An 11,662-nucleotide genomic window follows, 5' to 3' on the forward strand; every position below is an offset into this window, starting at 1 on the left:
GCACCGTGGCAGAAGTTAGCCGATTTGCTGACCAACCACAAGCGTTACCTTGTAGGTAACCACCCATACAATCAGATTGTGAATCAGACTATGAATGCCTGCAATGTAATTACCCCGATCTACATGCTGTCAAATGAATGAACCACACGCCGTGGCACAACGTTTGGGGCTTCGCCTCTAGCGCTGACGTCCGAGGTTCGATTCCCGTAAGGGAGTGCAGTGAGAGTGTACGCCTGATGAGCCCACAATTACGGCGAAACACGTGTCGCGTACTATGCATCTTCAAAGCACGGTGTAAACCGTAAGTTTAAATTGAGTTTATAGAAACACTCCCGCTGCCGTTTGCAACACCATATTTGCGAGATACAAGTTTAATGAGAAGACACGAGGTATAAACGAGACTTTGGATGACTTTGTAACAGAGTTAAAATTGCTGGAGCGAGAAACTTTTAACTGCCGGGTCATGTCGCGTGTTCTCGGGTAGGTACACCAAAAAATGTATACATTTATGCATGTAATGGGCAACCAAAAAATGTACTATACCCGAAAGCACTGCAGTAGTACTCAATGTATCTTTACTTCTTAAATGTTAAAGTTTTACTGTTTAATAATTTATACGCTTCTTATATGTTGTTCAAATTCTTTTATCAAAATACCAGTAACAGCGCACTGCACGATAACGTGGAGTGAATACACTTGACATGAGCATTCATGTTATTTATCCTCTTTCTCTGTACGTTTACCATTCGTTTGCTCAGAGGTTGATGCGCTTGCTGCTTAATGAGCAGCTCTTCACCCTAGTGTCCCGCTGCTTCTCTTCTTTCGTCGGCATCTTTTCCCGTTAAAACTGATTAAGTTAGTTTTTGTGTTGCGATAACTTAGTATGTTTTCTTTAATTTTTCAGTTAAGCTGGCACTTAAGTCTTCAATCTGCCTCAAGAATGATTAGCGAAGGTGGTAGGGAATGAAAACGGCACCCGTATGCATCCGCCACGGCCGCACTGGTGCGCGCAGCTGTGAGTTGATTCTACAATAAAATAAAATAAAGATAAAAAGAGTAATAAAATCATCACCCCGAAAGTGAATAGTAGACTAGTAGACGTGACGTAGTATATGTGTACCAAATTTCAAGTCAATAGGTGAAACGGTTTGCGAGCTACAGGTGATTTAAAATCCTGGACAGACAAACGAATAGCCACGGTAGCATATTATAGAAGAAGATTTTACTGTTTAATAATTTATATTTATATGCAATGTGCTTCTTATATTGCGAAGGCTGTGAATACTTATGTACATGTGATTTCTCAATTTTTTTATTTTTAATAAATTTGCAAAAACTTCAAGTAAACTTTTTTCATGTTGTCATTATGGGGTGTTGTGTGTAGAATTCTGAGGAAAAAAATGAATTTAATCCATTTTGGAATAAGGCTGTAACATAACAAAATGTGGAAAAAGTGATGCGCTGTGAATACTTTCCGGATGCACTGTACCTCTTGCTGCTAACACTACAGTAAATGGTGGTGGAACTGGTAGCCAGACACATCCCAATTCTAAACAGCTCAGGAGGTGAACCACATGAGATGGAAAGTAAAGACATGCGCTCGGGGTTCTGGAGATGGCCTCTATTAAGACTGATTCTCAGCACATTTTGAGCAATTCCAGAGAGATTCTTTAAGGTTACTTAAATAATTCTGCTCATTTCATCTGACCTTTTCCTCCTGTAGTTGAAGAAATTCCTATAGGAAACACTTTAAGGATTCTTCACAGATTGAAACAAAACCTGCCACAATCTTATTAAACCTTTCAGGATTTTAAACATGAGAAGAAAACTGTACTTGGAGGGTTTCATTTGTCCTGAAAAAATCTTTAAAGTTTTAGTGATATAAAAGGGTACAAGAGAAGACACTCTTTAGAGATTGAGATCTAACCAGAGTCTAATGTTAATGACAACAGTGTCAGACCTCTAAGTGTGAGATGAATGAGCATCTGAATTTCACATAGTGCTTGCAGTCTGTGTGGATAAGAAAATGCAGTCCTGTGGGGTGTGTGCAGGAATAAAGACACAAAGTGCTGCCCTGCCACATGACACAAAGGAGCATAGTGGGTTGTCAGCAACCTTACAGCAAACCCTGAGTTTTTAAGATTAACATGGACAGACACTTACTGCAGGAATTTTAAAGTGCTAATGAAGTGCAAAAATATTCAAAATCACAATATTTATAAAAAATAATTACCTCAATGTTGATACCCATCCAAGATTACCTTCTGCCTAATGCAAATAGGTTCTTGTCCCATGTTCACCTGTCCTGGAGAAAAGAAAATTCAGAAAAATACATGGATAAATGCCTTAACAACCATTACTGGCCTAACTAGGGGTGCCTCCAGATACAGCTAGAGTGAAGCTAATCTGATTATCTCTGTTTCTTGTCAAATTTTGAACTTGCCTAAGTCATAGTCAACACTGGATGCAAGACACTGACAAAATCATGGGTTAGGGTGCACATACACACACACACAAATTCAGAAAGCAGCCCAGCTTATACTGGCCATTTTACCTAGCACTGATGCCTGTCTGAGATGCAGGAGGAAATCAGCTTCGCCAACAATGAACAAACATAAGTAATGGCCAGGACACAATCAAGACCCACCTTACTGGAGCTGTGAGGAAGCAGTGCTGACCATTACTCTTGCATGAAGTTTCTCCCCTGTTCCTTTAACAAGATGTACGCTCATCTCCCAAGCTTCTCTATTGGCATCTAAGAACTCATTACAATTTGTGCTAACTTATGGTACCTCTTTAAATGCACCTCAGCTACCTTCAGCTGCCTGCCTTCATTATAAATAGTTCCTTAGTGATCATCACCACTAAAGCCAGTGGTATGGTACAGCCATGGTACAGAAACCCAAAACCTTCTGCCCACTCTGGCAGTGCTCCTCAGTTAGCTGCCCCACCCAGTGCATCCTCCCCAACAGTGACAGGCTGCAAACTCCTCTTGTTTTTTTTTCTGTATTCTGACGTAAGGGCCATTGACACTTATTTCTCTTTCAATATGCATCCTATGGTCCACTCCTAAGGTGTCTCCATATAAAGTAAAATCAGCTGTCAGAAGGCTAATGTTTCTGTCTGATCTCTTCCCAGTGAGGAAAAAGATATCTCCTAAAAGTGCCAGTTTCACTTCTTCCCTGCATATGCCCATAAAATCAATCAGAAGGTAGATGAGACCTGCTTTTTTCAATATTGGAGAGAAAGAGAATAGAGAACGGGGGTTCTGTTGAGTCTTGTAACCTGTGTTAACAATATCAAAATCTTGAGTATTGGTTTAATAATGAAGCAATGCACTTAAATCCAAGGATCATGAGTAGCATTTCTCACCCTACTCATCTATGCTGAACAAAGCATTGATGAACTATGTCAAAATATTTTCTTACTGTTTATCAAATTAAACTTAATGTGACAAAATATTTCCTTTCAAATCTGCAGTTAGAAAAAAACAAGAGCTTTTTTTAACTTTATGTGTACATCATGGGAATGCCTCTGGTGACTACTTGGCGTCAGGTTGGCAGCAGTTCAAGGTAGTTTTTCAATGTTGCATCAGTGTCTCTATTTTAAAATTGGTCATCCTGTTCTGCAGACAGGATGACATATATTAAAAAGGCTGGAATTTGCGTAAGCCACTCTAATTTGGGGTGTTCTTAAGAAATGTAATGATTTACTTCATGTAAGAGAGTTACATAATAAACAAGAATAGTTGTGTTAAATATTTCCATCCATCCATCCATCGTCCAACCCGCTGAATCTGAACACAGGGTCACGGGGGTCTGCTGGAGCCAATCCCAGCCAACACAGGGCACAAGGCAGGAACCAATCCTGGGCAGGGTGCCAACCCACTGCAGGTGTTAAATATTTGAAAACTAAAAATGTGTGCTTCAATTTAAATTTTTAAAGTGTAAATATTTTCAACTGTAATAGGCATTTGTTATTTTTCACCTGCTGATAGAGGTCCATTGAGGGCTACATCCCTAGAAAAGGATCAAAATGAAAAAATATATCACATTCATAATCACTGACCTTGAAATAGTCAAAAACGATACCACCTCCCATGCTTATGTTTGAAATGTATCATTTTAACCTTCTTAGAGTGGCTGTTTGAGGGCTTGGCCCACCAGTAAAGACTCAAATATCAAATAAAATACATCAGCAAACCCAGCCACAGGGGATGCACAAACTAGTGTGTTTCTTCGTGCCGGTCCCAAGCCCGGATAAATGGGGAGGGTTACGTCAGGAAGAGCATCCGGTGTAAAATTTTGCCAAATCAATATGTGGACAACAATACAAATTTCCATACTGGATTGGTCGAGCCCTGGGTTAACAACGACCACCACCAGTACTGTTAGCCAACAGGGTGCTAGCAGAAATTGGGCTACTGTTGGCCGAAGAAGAAGAAAGAGAAGAAGAGGGGGGAGATGTGTCCGGAGGCAGGAGGAGAGAAGGAAAGTAAAGAGAGTGGAACTGAAGGTAGGAATTTTGAATGTTGGCAGTATGACTGGTAAGGGGAGAGAGTTAGCAGATATGATGGAGAGAAGGAAGGTTGATATATTGTGCGTGCAAGAGACTAAATGGAAGGGGAGTAAGGCCAGGTGGATTGGAGGTGGATTCAAATTGTTCTATCATGGTGTGGATGGGAGGAGAAATGGGGCAGGAGTTATTCTGATGGAACAGTATGTCAAGAGTGTTTTGGAGGTGAAAAGAGTGTCAGGCAGAGTAATGATTATGAAGCTGGAAATTGGAGGTGTGATGATGAATGTTGTTAGTGCATATGCACTGCAAGTTGGGCGTGCAATGGGTGAGAAAGAAGATTTTTGGAGTGAGTTGGATGAAGTGATGAACAATGTACCCAAGGGACAGAAAGTGGTGATTGGAGCGGATTTCAATGGGCATGTTGGTGAAGGGAACAGTGGAGACGAGGAGGTGATGGGTAGGTATGGTGTCAAGGACAGGAATGAAGAAGGTCAGAGGATAGTGGATTTTGCCAAAAGGATGGACATGGCTGTGGTGAATACGTATTTTAAGAAGAGGGAGAAACATAAGGTTATGTACAAGAGTGGAGGAAGATGCACACAGGTGGATTACATCCTATGCAGAAGAGTTGATCTGAAGGAGGTTGAAGACTGCAAAGTGGTGGCAGGGGAAAGTGTAGTTAAGCAGCATAGGATGGTGGTCTGTAGGATGATGTTGGAGATCAAGAAGAGGAAGAGAGTGAGGGCAGAGCCAAGGATCAAATGGTGGAAGTTGAAAAAGGAAGACTGCAAGGTTGACTTTACGGAGGAGGTGAGACAGACATTGGGTGTCAGTGAAGAGTTACCAGACAGCTGGGAAACTATAGCAGATGTATAAAGGGTGACAGCAAGAAGGGTGCTTGGCGTGACATCTGGAAAGAGGAAGGAGGAAAATGAAACCTGGTGGTGGAATGAGGAAATACAGGAGAGTATACAGAGGAAGATGATGGCAAAGATGAAGTGGGATAGTCAGAGAGATGCAGAAAGTAGACAAGAGTAGAAGGAGATAAGGCGCAAGGTGAAGAGAGAGGTGGCGAAGGCTAAAGAAAAGGCATATGATGAGTTGTATGAGAGGTTGGACACTAAGGAGGGAGAAAAGGACCTGTACCGATTGGCTAGACCGAGGGACTGAGCTGGGAAAGATGTGTAGCAGGTTAGGGTGATAAAGGATAAAGATGGAAATATACTCACAAGCGAGGAGAGTGTGTTGAGCAGATGGAAAGAGTACTTTGAGAGGCTGATGAATGAAGAGAACAAGAGAGAGAAGAGGTTGGATGATGTGGAGATAGTGAATCAGGAAGTGCTACGGATTAGCAAGGAGGAAGTAAGGACAGCTATGAACAGGATGAAAAATGGAAAGGCCGTTGGTCCCGATGACATACCTATGGAAGCATGGAGGTGTTTAGGAGAGATGGCAGTGGAGTTTTTAACCAGATTGTTTAATGGAATCTTGGAAAGTGAAAGGATGCCTGGGGAGTGGAGAAGAAGTGTATTTAGGAATAAGGGGGATGTGCAGGACTGCAGTAACTAAAGGGGAATAAAATTGATGAGCCACAGCATGAAGTTATGGAAAAGAGTAGTGGAAGCTAAGTTAAGAAGTGAGGTGATGATTAGTGAGCAGCAGTATGGTTTCATGCCAAGAAAGAGCACCACAGATGCAATGTTTGCTCTGAGGATGTTGATGGAGAAGTTTAGAGAAGGCCAGAAGGAGTTGCATTGCGTCTTTGTGGACCTGGAGAAAGCATATGACAGGGTGCCTCAAGAGGAGCTGTGGTATTGTATGAGGAAGTCGGGAGTGGCAGAGAAGTACATAAGAGTTGTACAGGATATGTACGAGGGAAGTGTGACAGTTGTGAGGTCTGCGGTAGGAGTGACGGATGCAATCAAGTTGTAGGTGGGATAACATCAGGGATCGGCTCTGAGCCCTTTCTTATTTGCAATGGTGATAGACAGGTTGAAAGACAAGATTAGACAGGAGTCCCCGTGGACTATGATGTTTGCTGATGACATTATGAACTGTAGCGATAGTAGGGAGCAGGTTGAGGAGTCCCTGGAGAGGTGGAGATATGCTCTAGAGAGGAGAGGAATGAAGGTCAGTAGGAACAAGACAGAATACATGTGTGTAAATGAGAGGGAGGTCAGTGGAATGGTGAGGATACAGGGAGTAGAGTTGGCAAAGGTGGATGAGTTTAAATACTTGGGATCAACAGTACAGAGTAATGGGGATTGTGAAAGAGAGGTGAAAAAGAGAGTACAGGCAGGGTGGAATGGGTGGAGAAGAGTGTCAGGAGTAATTTGTGACAGATGGGTATCAGCAAGAGTGAAAGGGACGGTCTACAGGACAGTAGTGAGACCAGCTATGTTATATAGGTAGGAGACGGTGGCACTGACCAGAAAGCAGAGACAGAGCTGGAGGTAGCAGAGTTAAAGATGCTAAGATTTGCACTGGGTGTGACGAGGATGGATAGGATTAGAAATGAGTACATTAGAGGGTCAGCTCAAGTTGGACGGTTGGGAGACAAAATCAGAGAGGCGAGATTACGTTGGTTTGGACATGTGCAGAGGAGAGATGCTGGGTATATTGGGAGAAGGATGCTAAGGATAGACCAGGGAAGAGGAAAAGAGGAAGGCCTAAGCAAAGGTTTATGGATGTGGTGAGCAGCTGAAAAAAGAAGAAGATCATTTTCATGATCAGCAACCTCAAAATAGCATAAAATGACACTCCTTATACCTATATTACTGATGTCCATTTTTGTAAAATTTTGTGAAGAAGAACCACTTTGCCCCTCAAATCACATTAGCAGGCGAACCCTTGGGGTCATTTGATGTGGCATACACAGCTTGAGGTCCTTCTGATCAGTTTTACTGAAGACACCTATTGTTTTCATTTTTATAATAATGGTGTAATTTTCTGCATAAAATATAGTCCAAAAATGTCCTACAAATGAGGGTTTTTTTGGGTGTAGATTGCCAAAAGGATCAACGTCTTGCATCACTATACATCTAGACAAATCGATCGTTATATTATGCAGAGAAAACAAGACACTAGACAGATGAGCTTCTGTTCTGTTTTTGTGATTCAAAGCATCCACGTTCCTTATTCCTTGTTGCTGCAGTATGTACATTGTACTTCCAGACGAGCACTCATTGGTTGTCAGTTCTCATACATGCAGAGCCTGTACATGTACAGAAAGCTATAAATCTTATGCCCTTTAGGGTATTTACAGCCTAATCATTTGACATAACATGGATAATTTTGCACTGCTTGAAGACTGCGCAAACGGCCTTGAGCCAATGAAATTAGCTTTTTTGGGACTAGCAAGATTTTTTGATGATGATGATGACTGGCTTATAATCAGATTTAGATTTTCAAGAGTCATTCTTTCAGAACTATAATAGGTGTTGAATTGGCCTTTTTATTAGAAAGGTAGGTCAGGTCAGGTTGGGAAACATGCACTGGTACAGCGCATTGCCGAACCCACCACATAATGAAATAGCACAGGATCCTGACTGTCAACCCCCCCAGGGTTTATGGATGTGGTGAGAGAGGACATGCAGGTGATGGGTGTAACAGAGCAAGATGCATAGGACAGAAAGATATGGAAGAAGATGATCCGCTGTGGCAACCCCTAACGGGAGCAGCAGAAAGAAGAAGAAGACTGTAGCTTTGAGATTTGCATACAACGTTTTGATGCAATACAAGCGGCTGAAATGAGTTTCCTCCGTAGGGTGTCTGGGCTTTCCCTTAAAGATAGGGTGAGAAGCTCTCCCTGGTGAGGTGTTCCAGGCACGTCTAACCGGGAGGAGGCCCAGGGGAAGACCCAGGACATGCTGGAGGGACTATGTCTCACGGCTGGCCTGGGAACACCTTGGGATTCCCCCGGAAGAGCTAGAAGAAGTGGCCGGGGAGAGGGAAGTCTGGGTATCTCTGCTCAAGCTGCTGCCCCTGTGACCTGACCTCGGATAAGCGGAAGAGAATGGATGGATGGACGTTTTGATGCATGGGTGTTTGCAGTCTGGCAAAGTGTGCATACTGAAGCTCTGACATATTTGAAACATTTAAAATGAGTATATTTCTTACAATTTTTGAAAGCAGTATATACTACATGAAAGAGTTGTTTAATAACAGAAACACAGAAGATCTGCCTCAACGACAGGTAAATAGGCAAAACAAAACAGTGTTGAAACACTTATTAACAGCAAGCAAAACACTATTGAGGGCTCTGTCTCCAACAGTAGTGGGTCTAAGAGTGACGGCCGCACTCTGTAAGTTGTCTGGATAAACAGGTCTGAGCCCAGAAGGAGCGGGGTTTGGAAGGTATGTTAGGCGCTGGATTAGGTGTCATCACTCCGGTTTGAGCTGTGGGGGAAACAGAAGATACAGTTAGAGACAGCTCACCATCTTGCTTTGGAGTGGTATTGACAGGTTTACCTGATCCTTCCGGGTGGTCCTAATGTGCGCATTCATGACAACTGTTAATTACGCACTTCATCCTGTATGTATATAATTCTTATAGTTCATAGTTAAGTTTAATTTTATTATATTATTTCATAGTGTTAAAAAATACTCCTTTTTGAAAATGCCACTTTGACCAAAGTTTCACTTGACAGTTTTAAAGAGTAAATAAGTATATCTGCTCCAACCTAGAACATGACCGCATTTGCGAATGTGCGAATAACAGTGTTATGGCAGAAATTTATGCTGATTTTAAAAGGGGCTACTGTGATTTGTACCAAAATTCTGATAGGCCAGATATAGCCCGTTGACTTTATGTTGTTCCTGTCATAGAAATATTTAATGTCTATACTTAAGCTATTGGCTTTACTATCAGTGATCTCTTGACACCACATAATGTTTAAAAGAAGTCACATGAAGCTTTTCTTGATGTGAGCTTTTTTCATTCATTATACTGAAGGGCTTTGACGTTACCACTCAGGCACAACTCTGACCCCATTAGACAAAGTTTGCTCACATGTTTAGGAAGAAAAATAAAACTTTCATTATATTTAAGGCTGGTGCCTCCACCTCTACATTCAGATCAAACTGTGAAGAGAATATCTCATTTTGCTTCCAACCACATATCACTATTATAATAATTACTATTACTTTAAAATTGCATTTGATGAAGCTTTGATTATCAATGGGCAGAAAACAGTTTTATTTTTCAATGAAAGGTACTTCTTTATTTGATTTGTGTTAACATTGCGTTTAATTTCAAATACTGCTGTTGCTTGAGCCTAAAAAAAAGGTCGAATTTTATACAAAATTTAATAAAGCTTACTGCAAAATCAATATAATTTGAGGTGTCACTCATTGTTGAGAGGTGTATAATGTTTGCCTTGCAAAGATTTGATTGCCATTTGTAATTGAGTAACAGTGCAAGGCTGGAATTGAGAGTTCACTAATAGCCTGATTGAGAAAAGATAAAATTGATAAAAAAGGTAGTTGTTTTCATTCTTGGTACTCTCATAAAACTTTGGAATGTTAGGCAGAAGACTCAAATGCATGTTGCAAAGCAGCCATATTAGGCATGAACTTTAGGGGTGTTTTTGAGCATTCCCCAGCTGATAAACCATAAGTGCGTCCATTAAATAGAGAAAAAAATGTTTATTAACAGAAAAAAACCCGATACAAGGATAGGCAACAGAGAGCAAGTAATATAACATACAATATGACAAAATAACAAAGGCCAGCACCCTTGTTGTCATGCCTAAACAATTTTAATGTCCCCAGCTATCCCTTATGGTCCGCTTTCTACTATAAATACCACAACAAAAGTACTCCTTCTCACCTTCTCCTCCTTCTCCCCTCATCACTCTGAGGACCAGAACTGAGAAGGTCAAAGCCACAGACCTCTTTAGTGGTTAGTGATGGCCTGAGGAGCTCCTGAGGCTATTCTTCCAGATCTACCCCGGCAGCCCTAGGTGTAGGAACACTTCCAAACCCCAAAGGCTCATAAAATGGGATTGTCGATCCTGTTGAGGCTTAACAATATAAAGCAGGATGCTGTGCACAATTAAACTAAAAATCATTATTCCCATGGATCCTTCTATTAGTTAACAAACTGGTGACCCTGTCAGAAAATCATCTATTGCCATACAGTCTCAATAACTGCCAAGCATGTTGTAATGGCTGTTGAAGTCTAAACACTATTAAACACTGACATGAAGGTTCAGTGCTACCACTCATGCTTTTCTGACTATGCCACACAGACCCACACACCAATTTGTGAAGAATGAACCTCAGTCATTTTGTGAGACTGAAGTAGGGTCCTTTCTCTCAGCCATGCTAGTTTACCTCCTTGGTGTTGCATTCCAGTCTGGTCTAACCTTGAATTTCCCTTACTTATTGGTCTTTATTTTGCCCCCCTGCTTCATTTTCAATTTTGTAAAATAACATTACTTACCTTTGTTATTGCTATTGCACTTTCAGTAGGCCATTGAAATACATATTGGAAATATTAATGAATATTCTTCAATTCAGTTCAATGTATTTATTACAATACTAGATGTGTAAGCCTATGCTGTAATAAGCCCGGGCTCCTAGAAACTATTGAAATCGTCAGAAAAAAAATTGAAACGCAGATTAGGATGAGAGTTTGTTTTGCGGATGTACTTGCCCCCCTAGTCTATCAGCGGCTAAGCAAGTTCCTTCTCGTTTGTTTTACCTCGGCGGTTTCACTTTGGTGACAGAGTCGCTTTCTTTCAGCTTCATGCTGTAGCCTCATACTTCTTTCTTCTTCCAACTTGTTAACATTGGGGCCACCTTGTTGGCTCTCTGAGCTTCATGCTGCAGCCTCGCACTTCCGGGCCAGACAGACAGACAGACACACTTCCATGTGTAGATGTTTAATATATAAGACAATGAAAAGTATTGGTTGATCAGAACAAAGATCTATATGTGTCCTCATTTAGTACAGAGAAATACTGTAGGTAATATGTCAACTGTATTTATAACTAAAAAAGTTTCTAGTCCTATTAATTGTACATGTACTTATGGCCAAAAGTACACCACTTACCTAGAGGAACATTATTTATCAACACCTATGTTATGAGGTTATATGCTTCCTCTAAGTGGCACTTGTAACACATTATGGCGCAAGTCC

The sequence above is a fragment of the Erpetoichthys calabaricus genome, chromosome 11, assembly GCF_900747795.2.
Source record: "Erpetoichthys calabaricus chromosome 11, fErpCal1.3, whole genome shotgun sequence".
Taxonomy (NCBI): domain Eukaryota; kingdom Metazoa; phylum Chordata; class Cladistia; order Polypteriformes; family Polypteridae; genus Erpetoichthys; species Erpetoichthys calabaricus.